The following is a 15,787-nucleotide window of genomic DNA, read 5'->3' on the forward strand; positions in this document are numbered from 1 at the left end:
GGTGGCTTATGGTGGCCTTGAACTCCTGGGCTGAGGTCACCTTCTTGTTTGAGCCCAAGTACCTGAGAAGCTGGGACAACAGATGTGTGTCATGCCCAGCTCTGTAGAGCTTATATATTTGCAAATATCTCCATTTCAGGAAGATTAATAGTAGATACACCTGTGCATGCTTGCATGTGTCTGTGTTAGAGTGCTAGCGTGCACTTTTTGATCTATTTGTGGCCTAGCTTGAATCATTCATGAATTTGAAATTTTACTTTTTAATTTAACCTAAAGGTTATTTTCTAGCTTTTTTCTTACATTTTCTTGATCAGCAGCCAGGAGATATAGTTTTTTTTTTTTTTTTCTTCTAAACTAATGGGTACTTCAGAAAACGCTTCCCTGTGTCCAGCCTCCCCACTGCATGCTGAGTCTCACACTCAGAGCCTTGTGCAAGCTTGGTAATGGCCACCCCCCCCCCCATCAAATTATTCCCCGACCCTTAATATTTGCATACAGGGTCTCACTATGTGTATAGCCCAGGCTGGCCTCAAACTCCCAATCCTGCCTGTGGTGCTTTGAATGAGATTGGCCCCTAGTTGGTCGAACTGTTTTCGGAAGGATTAGGAGGTGAGGTGTGTCACAGGGTGAGCTTTGAGGTTTCCGGTATCACGCCCAGACTCTCCCTTTCTCTGCTTCCATAAGATATAATCTCTCAGCTTCTCTTCCAGCACCACGCCTGCCTGCCTGCTGCCATGCTCCCCGCCATGATGGTCATGGACTCACCCTCTGAAACTGTAACTATAAAAGATTAAACTCTTTTATAAGTTGCCTTGGCATGGAGTCTCCGCAGCAATAGAGCAGTGATTGAGACACGGCCTCACCTCCTGTATGCTGCAGTCACTTGTCCCAGCATGCCCAGCTTCATGATTCCTTAAGCCTGTCTAATGTGACTAGCAGGTGACAGTGTATTGAAACACAGAAACTGCTGGATACACTTGATGAATTTCCTGCTCTCTCTCTCTCTTTCCTTAAATCCTAGAATCAAAACCGTACTCCAGTGAGACCATAATTTAGTGCTTATGCAAGGCCTTACGAGTTGCCCTTCACATACTAAAACTTTGACATGTTAAATCTTTGTAAAAAAAATGCTGTCTTAAATTTTAGCTGAGACTTTTTTTTTTTTAAATGAAAAATGTTTTACAAAGTCGGGATATTACAGACATTTCTCATTCCTCTTCTTCCTGTTCATCATCACAGATACCTCTCTAGGCTATTCTCTTTCCTGTTTTGGTTCTGGTTAATGCTGGAACCTTCCCAGTAACTTCTACTCCATTGCTTTCAAAGTCGAAGCACTTTTCCACATATATTGTAGAATTTAGACTTAGTATAGAAGTGTAATCCATTTGAAAATTAGCAGAGACCATTCTGACATGTTGTTATTTTGTCTCAGAGAATGAGACATGTTTACTGCTTCTTCAGTCACTTCTTAAATCTTATACAGCAAACATGAAGAAAATCATTCACTACGCACTTAAAGTGAAGAAAAGTTCAAAATAGTGCAAGCTCAACAAGAACCAAGGAATCAATTTAAAATGAACTCTATCGGAAAAACCGAGGTAAGAAGAAGAGGGGGGGGGGGCAGACATGGACGAGACAGAAGGAGGAGCCGTCGGGGATGTCACAACTGCATGGACATAGAACTATATAAAGTGTTAAATCTTAAACACCATTTTATTTTGACATCCTTAGGGAGATTGTGTGTGTGTGCGTGTGCGTGTGGGTGTGCGTGTGCGTGTGTGTAACAAATGTAGAATTGAAAGACAACTTTTTCTTACTTACCTGTGCCTTGGGCAAGCTTTGACTTCTGTGAGCTTCAGTTTTCTTACTTGGCATTGGAACTATTCCAAGGTACAGGCTTGTTTTAAGCTCCAATAGTATAAAAGCTGTGAAAGGCCTTTGCTTATTATGATACATAGAAATGTTAATAGTTATCATTCGGGAAGCTCCAAGAAAGAGAAATCAAATATAAAGACAACTCGTGATTCCCGACTTGTGCTTGGTTTGCTCTTCCTAACAGATGAGAAGCAGAACGAATGGATCAGCAGCAGGGCCTCCGTGCTAGCTCAGCCGTAGAGGAGTGGAGGCTCAGCCTCAGAGCCCAAGCGCAATGTCAGAGTTCGTGTAAGCAGCCAAATGTGCATCCTGGTAACTGACAGAGAGATGGGAAGCAGCCCCAAGGATTGCCGAGGCAGCCCCGAGGATTGCCGAGGCAGCCCCGAGGATTGCCGAGGAAGCCCGGAGGATTGCCTGGAAGCCCACAGCTCAGTTAGCCTGGAGTATGCATATGACCCAAGATAGATGCTCAGAATCCCAAGTAAAGGTGGAGGAAAAGAACTGACTCCTGAAATTGTTCTCTTGCCTCCACATGCTTGTGTGTCACACACACACACACACACACACACACACACACACACACACATAAATAAAATAAATTAGACAAAATAACTGCCGTGACTTTTGCATTTTCCTTGCTAGAAGTTTTCTCTACTGACCACTTCATACAGAAGAAATATGAAGATCTGAGTTATATCAATTTTGAACAAGAACTGTTCCTAATTCTCAAGATGAGAGAGAGAGAGAGAGAGAGAGAGAGAGAGAGAGAGAGAGAGAGAGCCCAGCAAGGGAATGGTTGTCTGTTGGCCATGCCCTGCTGTTTTTAGATTGGCTAGGAGTCCCTATTTGGCTGCCATCCCCCATCTCATTTGGCAACTCTTGAGCCTGCATCCTTCAGAAGATGTCAGGGGCTTAAAAGGTGGGAAGGTGGATTTCTTTGATTTTTCCAGACATCATTGCTGAAAGGGCATCACTACAGACCATTTGAAGGACACGGACTGTAAGTAAATCCATAGGTGTTTGTATTTAGTGTAGGAGACATGTTCAGCAGGAAAGACATGGTGTCTTTCCACCTTTCTGCCTTAATACGGAACGACGATGGAACTAGGAGCCGCCGTCTTCATTTGATTTCCATCGATTATCAAAGGAAATACATTTAGAAAAAGATGCAGACACTTCACATCGACGGGTTCAAACATTGCATGCGTTTTTATGGCCTTTTATGATCAAATGCATAGAAAGAAAGAGAAACATCAGGAATGCCATGGGAAGAATGCCCGGAGAGGACCAGCTTTAGGATTGATGGACTAAGTTAGATGAAATCAAACCTAAATATAGAGAGGGTAAATAGAGACATCTAATGTCTGCTTGCATAAAGGGCATGTTATGATCGCACTATTGATAGTGTGTAAAGAGTGCTTTGAGACATTTTTGTTAGAAGCCTATATCTCTATTATCAGGCGTTATGTACCAAGTCAGTGGTGCTATTTGCCTATGTTGGTTTTTTATTTCACTATTTTCCTGTACTAAGTTTTCTTTGCTGATAAATGGTCAATTTACCACAGTTGAAGAATTTTGTTATACAAGTTAATAAATGTTCAATGCCAACTATTTTTAATTATAGTTGATATTATCTGGTATTTTAATATGCATGCAAATTTCTTAATTTAAAGCCAGTCCTGTTTTTTAAGCTGTGTAATTATTTTAAATAATTGTGTATTTAAGAAGAAATGGACTTTTTTCATAGCTTTCTCAAAATTGGTAATTTTTTTTTCTCCTCCTTAAGGGCTTGAGAAAGGCTCACTTTGTCAGCTTAGTCTTAAGTATAGTAAAACCATTAGGTGCAAAGTATTATTTACATTTGTTATTAGAAATTCAATGATATATAAAGGAATAGTAATTTAGAATGATGTCAAAGAAAAGATAAAATTTCAGGTGTAACTTTCTTGTAAAGAGAGTACAGGGGCCATTTATGACATGATTTGTTACTTAAAGCACCTTTATATATTTTGTCATTCAGTTCTTTTCTTTCTTTTTTTCTTTTTCTTTTCTTTCTTTTTTTTCTCAGTTAACAAAAATATCTGCATATATAACTGGTATGTAATAGTATATAATAGTAACTCTTCGAATATTGGCTTGATGGAAAATGAATTTATTGGTACAACTGTTGATACTGTGTACAGACGTCCCACTGCCCAGTCAGTCTCAAGCTGGAGAGGGATTTTTATATTTATTTTCATCATGATCTTTCTTTATTTGATCTTCAATTACATTTGTTAACCGATCATTCAAGTAACATATAACTACACGCTGCTGTTTAACTGGCCTGTAAGATGATGGTAGGTATGGGTGGTGATTATCCATCACTCAGTGTAAGATGATGGTAGGTATGGGGGGTGTTTATCTATCACCCAGGCCAATACTGTCTTCAGAGTATCATCCCTGAATGGGAGTAAGAGTGCACACTGAACTATTGGACCACATAGCGAGGAGTTTGGCTTTGAGATTGGTGGCTGATGGAAGCGATTTATACTTGACCATGGTAGGATTTGGGCTGGAGAAGGTGTCTCTTCAGTGGCTATGGTCAGTTGGAAGGCTTATGATACTTAAAATCCAGGGCAAAACCAGAAAGATGTGCCGGAGAATATGCTGTATTCCAGGACAAGGGTATGCCTTGGTGGATATTTTGAGGTAAGCTTTGTCAAACACGATCTCCCCTAATCCTGGGCCTTTGAAAATATTTCCTGACCTCTTGTGCTTCATTTGCAATCTTCTGTTCCTCCCTCAGTTTTCAGCTGTAATTTTCTCCATAAAACTCCCATGGCACCAGTCTGAGGCTGAATGAGATGTCTCTCTTCTCAGTTGCCACAGCACCAAATACGCTCCTTCTTGTGATACATTGTAACATTGTGCTGTGACGGTCTATTTTTATTATTGTTTTTTTCTCTTTTATTTTCCTATGTGTGTGTTCTCTACTCGATGCAAGTTCCATGAAGATGCAGTTTATACGTTTTTGTTACCATTTTTTCTATAAGTCAATAATGTTAATTACGTGAATGAAAGGGGAATAATGAGAAAATAGAAAACTCTGAAGGTAATTGTCATTTACCTGTGAAGTGAGTCGGCCTTCCCAGATGTTAATATTTAATCCTGGTAACAGTCTAGATGGGGCAAGTGGGGTTCAAAGGACTTCACTTGGGAAAATAATACCGCTTTGATTTATTTGAGCCAGGATCTCGGAATGGAAAGTCTTTGTCTTTCCACTTGGAAACACTGCCTCTCTTACATCTTTATCTATGTAAATTGTTACAGGGTGAAAAACATCTGTATTCTTTCTAATAGACTTCTAAGATAGGCATTCTCCCCTGATTTATAGCCAGTGAAAGGCATTGTTTTTAAATGAGATACCCTAGACACAGGTGCTTTGCTTTGCCACAATCGCACAGGTGCCTCCTTGTGAAGGACTCACACCTTACCCCAGTAAGATGAAAAAGGTTTAAAGATTACCAAGTGAGATACACTACAGAGGGCTGGAGTAATTTCTACAGTGTCTTTGTCACTTTGCCTTCAAGAGAGTTGATAACAAGCTTTGGAATAACTACTATTAATACTGTCACATTCTTCTTTCCCCTTTGGTGTCTGACTATTGCACGGATTCCTATCTCTGTGAACTCATTCAGCAGAATGTCCACGCAGCCCACTGCAGGATGAAGTTGTGCTGCATCTTGGATTAGATGTAAGGTGCTTTTGCTCTGGCATTGGCTCTCCGGGAAGCACCTTGTTTACTAGTATCTTGGCTTTCCCACACTCCTTGAACTGCAGCTTCTGGCAGGAGATCTAGAGGGCTTTCCCCAGCGGTCGTTGACTCAGGCCACTGTTGGCCTGGCTCTCTTTGCTCTTTACCCTGCCTGCGCGGTGCGCTTCTGTTGAGAGGTGAGCGATCTGGCTTGCAATATGGATGAGGAATGTCTGTTTCCGACTGAAACAGGCACACTTGGTGTGAAAAGGAACATAAATGCATTTTCTGAGTATTGTCAGACTGCTTGACAACTGCTAATACATAAAGCCCACTGGTGTATAGGTCAGTGCAAATGCAAACTCACAAAAAGAAAAGAACATATTTTCCTAACTTTAGAAATGTGTTCCAAGCAGATTTCAGTTTCCTAAAACCACAATAAACCCAAATTTTGTTGTAATTTCTTAACACAATGTTACACTTAAAGGCCAATTGCAAATTTGAGAATAAATTGCTCTAAATCAAATACAGCCCTAATATACATCTCGGCCATTGGTTATTTTGTTTGGTGTCTTGGTGTTCTGTAAATGTTTGATGAAGCCGCAGTTCACTATTGACTCTTCTTTGATCTTCCCACCAGTTAAAAATATTTGTGTTTCTGCTTTCCTCGTGACTTTGCATTTGTGTTGTCTGGTGTTGGAATTTTGTGAGCTTGTGGGGGAGAAAGAGAGAAGAATGTGGATAATGTAGGCCCGAGTAGGTTGCGGTTGAATAAAAAGAAATCCTAGGCTAGCTTTTTAAGAGTGGAAGTATAATTTATATAACGATTGTGAATTTAAGCTGAGATTGGTGATACATGTCCGCAATAGCACAGTACTTGGGGGCAGAGGCACAGGGATCCAGAGTTTGATGTCATCTTGGGCCACATAGTGAGACCCTGTTTCAAAAAAACAAACAAATGAAACCAAACACTATGAATATAAAACAGATCACACACACACACACACACACACACACACACACACACGCAAGTGATAACTCAGCAGAATAATTTTAATACCATAAAGGTACCCAAGGCTGTAGCGAGAAGTTTTGAATAAAAGGGGCGTCCGGCTAGCTCCTGGCCTGGCCGCCATGTTTCTGCTCTACGTCCATTTGTCTCCGTAAGCTCTGCAGCAAAACGGGAGCTCCTGAGCTGGTTCCACCAGGCTGTTCTCTAGCTTGTTCCCATAGCGACCTGTGCTTCCAGCTCTGCTTCGCTTGTCCCCGGAGCTGCTAGATCCTTCACAACCATAACCACCCAGTTGTCGGTGGACCCACATTCCAGTAACTCAGTAAATCAAAACTCTAGATGCTTAAAGTTAGCTAATGGATTTATATATTAGCAAATACTCAATACACAAGATGTCCACACAACTAGAATTGTTACACCAATCATCTAACCTTGATATAATTACTCCAGACTGCTAAAAACACGTACATCTGCTGCCATCTCGCTTCCCTCTTCTTCTCCTTCGTTCCTCTCTCTCCTTCTCTCCTCCCAACTCTTAGCGCTGCCTCCCTCCTCCCTATCCGATGACAGAGCTCCTACTGCAAATACAATGAGCAGGATATTTCCGCCACATAAGGCTACCTTCCTGGGAACAGTGAGCTACCAAGAAAAGCCATTATGCTGAGTTTTGTCACTATAACTTGGTTTTTGTTAGGACTGCCACACTTTTTAAAAAATTTAACATTTAAAAAATTACATTTACACATTTATTTTGGAGTTGGGTGGGACACGTGAGTACCCCAGCATGTGTATAGAAGTCAGAGGACAACTTGTGGTAGTTACTTCTTTCCTTCTACCTCATGGGTCCTGAGGACCAAACCCTGGTTAGCTGCCTTTACCACTTGAGACCTCTCACTAGCTAGCGTGTTGTATGAAACAGAAATTAGTTATTAAAAAACAGGTTTATTATTATGATATATTAAGACGTGTATGTCATTCATTGCTCATTTCTGCACTCCCCAATACCAATACCCCCATGGCCTGCTCACTGATTTCTTTCCCTCCCTACGTAGGCTACTATGACTTACACTTTGGCTCTTAAATATTTTGTTCCAAAAGTGACATACACCTTTTCTTTAATGCATTTTAATGGGCAAAGTAAGTTGCATGGCCAATCTCAAGTGCAAAGGGAACTAAAATACTACTCTGAGCCCACAGAGAGGAAGGCTGGCTTTTAAGATTCACATGGAAGAGGGATACTGACTGCCTTGCAAATTTGATTTCTAGCAATCTGATGAGGAACGTACTTGGGTTGCCCATTGTACTGAAAAGCCACTGAAGCTCTGATTAGAATGTGAAACAATTACTCAATGTTTTTATAGACAGAGAGAGAAAGAGAGAGAGAGAGAGAGAGAGAGAGAGAGAGAGAGAGAGAGAGAGAACCCACTCAAGTTAGAATGGCTGAAGAAGGAGCCTTAGAGACGAGGAGACAAGGCTACAGAGAGGCCTCTGAGCCTTGCTGCCATATGGGGCAAGAGGCTGACAGCAAAGGTTCTGAGAAGGATCCAGAAATCTTTAATAAAAAATTCCATCTCCACTTATGAGCAGCTTTCCTTTGTTGCCTCAGTTGCTGAGCAAGTTTCAGACAGACTGTGAATAGGTGAATCACAGGGGAAGGCTGGCTAAGGCAGTAAATTTGTAGGAATGGATACGAGGAAAATACATTGGGGGCATGGAATTCTCAAAGAGTGAATAGAAATCCCAAACTGACTGGCTTATGTTTTAAAAATTTGGTAGAATGATATGCCTAGCACCTAGATTTCCATGTTCTCATCTAACAATTTAAGAAACATATTTCCTCGATTTCCATAGTTTGGGGCTATTAGTAAAGACATTTCAACAAACATTTACTACTTTTAAAGTATCAAAATGTTATTTCCTAGTACTATTGAATAGCATGCAGATATCATAAAACAGAAAATCCATAAATGGACATAATATAACATAAACTGCCTCATTTTCATTTCCTGGTCATTGTTGCCTTCCCCAAAGCAGTTACTGGCCACCAGTAGTGGTGTTATTTAAGGAGCCTTTCCAGAAACACAGTGAGTGTGAACTTTCCCACACAGACACAAAGTGTAACCAACGACAGTATTCTGAGCTCGCCGGTTCTTCATGTAACTGCTCACTAACCTTGGAGATCATTTTAAACTTTGTGTGTCTGTCTTACTCTTGGAGAGCTGTATGTATGTGCTTGCATGTATTCCACTTGCCCTATTTTGATATTTCAGATACTTCTGAATAAATGTAGATACACATGCACACACACACACTGACTTACAATACACAATCACAGTCACTCACAAATACACACATACACTCACATAAACACACTCTCTTAACCACATACTCACACATACACACACACACATAAACTCACACACACATACACATTCATACTTATACACACTCACACATATACACACTCATAATCATGAACATTCTCACACATACAAACACACACATACTCACACATATTCACACATACACACAGTCACATGTAACACAGTCACACACACACATACATACACAGGCACATATACACTCACATATACACTCCACACACTCACACAAACTCACGCACACACTCAAATACAGTCACCCCCCCCCACATACCTCTTCTCCTCAGTCTCCATTATCTGTCGTATACAATAAATTCCTAGATTCAGAACTTCTGAGTCAAAGATACAGCCACTTAAAATCATCTTACTCATGCCAAGTTGCATGCAGCAGGGCTCCTGTCACAATGCAGTGGCTGTTCTCTCTCTCTCTTTTTTTTTTTCTGATGCAAAATGTCTTTCATTTCTCCTTTCTGTAGCATGGAATATACCTGAATTTATGATTTTAAACAGTTTTCATGTTTTGGATACTTAGTAATGTTGTTTATAAATTTCTTTTGTTTCAGGTACTTTATGCTTTTGTTTTGAATGTTTAAAGCTTGGATGCACTGAAAATCTGTGTTGGCCTGAAGGACACAACGTAAAAACACCTCATAGATGGCTGTTCTAATTGTTTAATTACTTCCTTAAAAATCCAGTTTCCCCCACTGTTGAGCATGGTTGTCTTTATCCGTAACCTAAACTCCCCCCATATCTATTCTCTGTTCTCTCCTTCTTCCTGTGGCCTCCAGGGAATTGAATACAGGCCATCAGGCTTGGCAGCCAATGCCTTTACCTACTGTGTCATCGTGCCTGACTCCTTGGCCATTACACCTAACTTCATCTAGTTACCAATTGCACTGGATACAGGTTTCTTCAGCATGAATGCGATTAAAAAAGCCACAGAGTATGAGTCTCTGTCACTCGTGTGTGTGTTTGTGTGTGTGTATGTGTGGTGTACACGTGAATTATAGACATACCTATGTATGGCTGCCGTGTTCCAAGCCCAGAGGGTAATGTACAATGTCTTGTTCTGTCACTCTTTGCCTTCTCTTGAGATAAGCCATCTCATTGAATCATTGTCACTGCCAGTCCCCAGAGAAACTCCTTGTCTGTCCTGTACAGTGGCCTGTCTTTTTATTTATTTCTTTTTTTTTGCCAGGGATCCAAATTCAGGTCTGCCAAACACTCTTCTTCCTCAGCTATCTCTCCAGCCCTAGAGTGTTCATCTTTAAATTCCCACAGAAGAGACGCTAAGCCCAACTCCTCCTTCTCAATGACTCTGATTTCTTCCCAAAGAGATGCCTTAGTCATTCAGAGTACTTCCTGCTTTTGCTAAGAGGACAGGGGTAGGTCCCAAGGAGACCACCCACACTGCATGTTTGCATAAATAAAAACATAATCTTTAAGCTCCCCACAGGGAAGATATTATTAGGATGGAAGTGACGATACAATGTTTCCTGAAGGGATACCTTACATATTCAAGTGTTTCAAATATTTTTTCAAATGTGCCTTTCAAATGTGAGAATTTATTCACTCTGATTCTCTGTAGAATTATGCCCCACCCCTTTCCTAGGTCATTTCTTCTCCAGAATGGTTTTCAGCATTTCCCAACTTGTCTATTTAGATGCTTGTTTATTTAGATGTGTGTATGTGTGTATGTGTGTGCATATATGTGCATATGCATCTCACTACTGGAGGGTGTGCCTCATTGGAGCAGGGGTTTTACCCTTTGAGGTCCTACTGCCTCTTTAGCACCTAGAATTAAACCTCACATGTTAATTACATAAAATATACAGATATCAGCACCACACATTAAAAAAACCCTCAATACTTTATAGATAGAAAATTTTCCAAGATGATATAAGAAAGGTGCCTCTAGTAGATTTAAATAAAGAACAAGTGTAGATTACCTAAGGGTCTTGGTGGATGCTAAAAAATTATGACATAACATTAAACATTTCTGTTACCTGTCATCTGTTTTGCTGTTGTGATGAGACCACATCTGAGACTCTTCACATTTTGGATGCGGAATAAAGACCCAGGAAGCATCAGCTTTCCAGATGGGCTGGGAGAGTTTCCGTGTTTTCCTCCGACTAGCAGCTGTTTGGAGAAACAAAGTGGTTTTCATCTGTTTATAGAAATGACCGCAGAAGTATTTCACTAGAAAGAGAATTCCCTAAAATATGGCCTCAGAGGAACAACCTTCTTATTGTTCAGAACAGAGGCTCTTTGAACCTAAATTACTATTAAAATGAGCCACTGTAAGGACACTCACTAACCCCATTTCCGCAAAGTTTTAGGCTCAGGATGTGGCAATAATTATTTAAAAAATGAGAGGAAAGGAGGGAGAGAGGAGAGAAGAGGAAGACAGAAAGAGGGGGAGGGGAGGGGGAGGGAGGAGAAGAGAAAAAGGAGAGGGAAGACAGGGAGCTAGACTCATCCTAGTTGCTTGACTGGGGAAAGAAGGTACAGTGGGGGTGGGGATGGGGGTGGGATACAGACACTGGAGAGCAACTGCTCCATGCTGACACAATTACCTCAAGATAGGGCTCAATCTTCACCTGCAGGACCTGCAACAAGCATAACTGAGAAGGACAAATCTGGGGATCTCTAGCCAATGGCACCCTTGGTGTTCGTGCTATTTTTAGCCCATGGTTGGCAGCCTTTAGACCAGGTTCCTAATTCACCTGATGAGGAAACGGGGAGGTTACAGCTTTAAGCTAGAACTTCAGCCTGCTGTCAGCAATGTTTTTGGGTCTCAATGTGGACTTTGAAGTCTGGTTCACCAGGACTCACCTTTCTTGAAATCATCTGTTCCTTCCACTTCATCCCAGATGGGAAGAAAGGACTTCTTTCTACACCAAGGCAAAGAAGTGTAGTTCCATCCTTAGTCTTTCCTTTTGATCACACAAAAGACCTTGCTTATCCGATTCTTTATGATCTCTGATCTCATTTCTCACTACGTAACTTCTACTCAATGACTCTAATTTTTTCCAAAAAAAAAAAAAAAAAAAAAAAAAAACTAGATTGCTAAGAGTTTTCTGTACATTCACAGGCAAAAAAAAAAATCATCTATTTATTAAGTATCAAGTATGTCCGATGAGTAGTGAATATACACTAGAAAAAGCAGCACAGATATATTTGTTAATCAAGGTGTGTATCTGGAGAATGGATGCCCAGATAGGTAGGTCTTTTCATCCTATTATTTGGAAAAGTCTTGGTGAGTTGAGATCTTAGAAACCATAAGAAAATGAGAACGTGTTCTGTATAGAAATGTAGCACATGCAAAAAAGAGTTGGAATTAGGAGCACTGTGGTCTGTGTTTAGTTTCAGACCCCAGATAACGGGGAACTTTATTCAGCCATTAAAATGAATTCTTTCATTTGTTGGGTGTAAGAAACTGGAAGATACTAGAGTAAGTGAAGTGAATCAGACACAGGAAGACAAACGTAACATGTTCTAACTCCTAAGTGGAAATATTCTTTATTTTCTAGACATTAGGCAGACGCTCAGTGGGTGCTATACTTTCTTCCCTCTGAAAAGTACAAATGCTATCGTGCAAGTTGCTCAGAGCTTTTACAGGAAGCTATTTTAACTTGAGTAAACTGCTTAGATGTCTACACAGTTGAGGGGGAAAGGACAGAGGAGGCTCTGGGGGTGTCATCAATGTGAGCTGGCAGGGTTAGAGTGAAGCAGAGGGTACTGGATACAGGAAAGGCTTGGACAATGGATCTTACAGAGACAAAGTAAAACTTGTAATGTTACTTTAAAAACTGACCAGTGAAATAAAATAAAAATAACTACTTTGACTTAATAAAAATAAAAAAAAACACTTCTATATTTTTGTGGAAATATGAAAGTGTTTTTCTTTTGCTATTTTTGAAAATAATTTTTTCATAAAGTATATTCAGATCATGTTTTTTCATATCAGGAGAGTAGATTCATCTCCTTTCAGGTCTTCCCCACCTCCCACCCATCCAACCCTATGCCTTCTTTCTCTCTCTTTTTAGAAAAATAACAGGCTAATAAGAAGTAAACAAAAAAAGAATCAAACGAAGCAAATAGACAACAGAAAAAAAATAATAAAGAAAACAGGAGAAACACACACATGCACACATATACACACATACACACATACACACATGCACACACATACACACATGCACACACACACACATACACACATGCACACACATACACACATACACACATATACACACATGCACACATATACACATACACACATACATACACACATATACACACATACACACATACACACATATACATACATGCACACATATACACACATACACACATACATGCACACACATACACACACATACACATGTATACTCACATACACACATACATGCACACACATACACACATATATACACATATACACAAACACATACAAACACAAAATCCATAATAACACAAAATTGGAAAGCAGGACAGGGAAGCAAAAGACAAGTAAGGTTAAAAATGCCCAAACAAAGCAAAATGAGACAAAACATCTCCAAATGTTCTGTTGACTTCATTCTGTGTTGGCCACCTACTGCTGGACAGGGAGCCCCCGTAAGTGTGGTCTGTATATGTAGTTAGACTCCATTAGAGAAAACGAATTTTTCTTTGCAAGCAGTTGTTAGCTGGAGATAGGGTCTGGGTTAAGAATGGGGGGTCATTTCTATCCCCCCTCTCCATTTCTATTCCTCATCTGGCCCAGACTTGTGCTGATGGAGTACATGCTGCCACCGTCTCTGTGTGGCAGTCCTGTTGTGTCTGGAAGGCGCCGTTTCCTCGGTGCCTTCCATCCCCATTGGCTCTCACTGTCTTACCACAGCATCTGCACAGTTCCCTGAACCCTGAGAGGAAGTCTTGGATGAAGCCATCCCATTAAAGGGCTGTGTGTTCCAAGCTCACTCTCTGCATCTTGTCTGGCTGTGGGTCTGCATTTTTCTCCTGCTCCTGCAGAAGTAAAGTCTGATGCTGGCTGAGCACAACTGACCTATGGGGATAGCAGAATGTCATCGGAGTTGTTTTATTGCTATGTCCTTTAGCAGAGCAATAGTATTTGTTTTTCCACTGGCTCCACAGTCTATCTTGTCTCAGGGTTGTCGGCAAGATTGGGGACAGGTTTTATGTCATGGAGTGGACCTCAATTCTAATCAGATGTTTGTTGGTTACGCTCAGAATGTTTGTGCCACTATTGCTTCAGTGTACCATGCAGGCAGATGAGGCATCATTGTTTATTGGCTTGTACTCACTGTGTACAGTACTGGGTTTGCATTCACTGTATACAGTAATGGGTTTATATTCATTGTATACAGTAATGAGTTTACGTTCACTGTATACAAGGATGGGTTTACATTTATTGTATACAGTACTGGGTTTACATTCATTGTATACAATACTGGGTTTATGCTCATTGTATGCAGTAATGAGTTTACATTCATTGTATACAGTAATGGGTTTACATTCATTGTATACAGTAATGGATTTACATTCATTGTATATAGTACTGGGTTTATGTTCATTGTATACAATACTGGGTTTACATTTGTTGTATACAGGAATGGGTTTATAAAGATGTTTTTGTAAGTCAAATTATGTACTTAGATTGTATTAACCTCATATTCTTCTCTCCAACCCCTCTTCCTGCTATTCCCTTTCATCTCCAAGACAGTTATACTTCTATTTTTCATGATGTGTTTACACAAGTGATTTTACACCTCTATATAAAGTCTCAGATTGCTGGGCAGTAGTGGCACATGCCTTTAATCCCAGCACTTAGGAGGCAGAGGCAGACGGATTTTGAGTTTGAGGCCAGCCTGGTCTACAGAGTGAGTTCCAGGACAGACAGGACTACACAGAGAAACCCTGTCTCGAAAAAACAACAACAACAAAAAAGTCTCAGATCTGTAAATGAGAAAAAACACAACATATTCCTGAATCTAACTTGCTTTCCTTAATATGACTATCTCAAGTTGCATTAATTTTTCTTCAAAATGACATCATTTCACTCTTTTCTAAATAAATAAATGGTAAATTTTATAATAATCAATTTATAATAAATAACAAAATTCTACACATTTACACTCATTCATCTGAAGATGGACATATAGGATGATTCTATAGTTCAACTATTTTGAGTATTGTTGCAATAAACATGGATATGCAAACATCTCCCCTAGGACTTTCTGTTTCCCATCTTGATGTTAGAATACAGTGGATTGCTGTGTTTGTTGAATGTGTCCTTTGGAATTTCCACCTAAGAGATTTCTCATATCCGTCACTCCATAAACATAGCCTCACGCCATCTCAATGGCACAGGGAATGCTGGCATTACATTAAACATTTAACTAGACCTGCACGTTCAGTGCCGATACCCAGAGCTGGGTCCATGTACTTGACTCTTTTGGCCCTGATATTTTCACACTGTCGTTAGCATACCATTCATCCTGGGTCCCACAGTCTTTAGGCCTACCCCATGGCTATGTGTGTATGTACACTATACTCAGGCCTATGCCATCAAAGCAGGGCCCATGCGCTTCATACAAGATTCTGTGCATTCAGTGGGTTGACTCGTGTGGCTAATGGGCATGCTCACATGCTCCATACTAAAGCTGATGTTGGCAGAAGCAGCTTATTCCATAGACTGGCCCATGTACTCAGTACTAGAAGCACTGCAGTCATGGATCCCATGAGCTCCACTGAGCCCATGTAGTCCAAGGCAATCCA

This window comes from Arvicanthis niloticus, chromosome 7 (assembly GCF_011762505.2).
Source record: "Arvicanthis niloticus isolate mArvNil1 chromosome 7, mArvNil1.pat.X, whole genome shotgun sequence".
NCBI lineage: Eukaryota > Metazoa > Chordata > Mammalia > Rodentia > Muridae > Arvicanthis > Arvicanthis niloticus.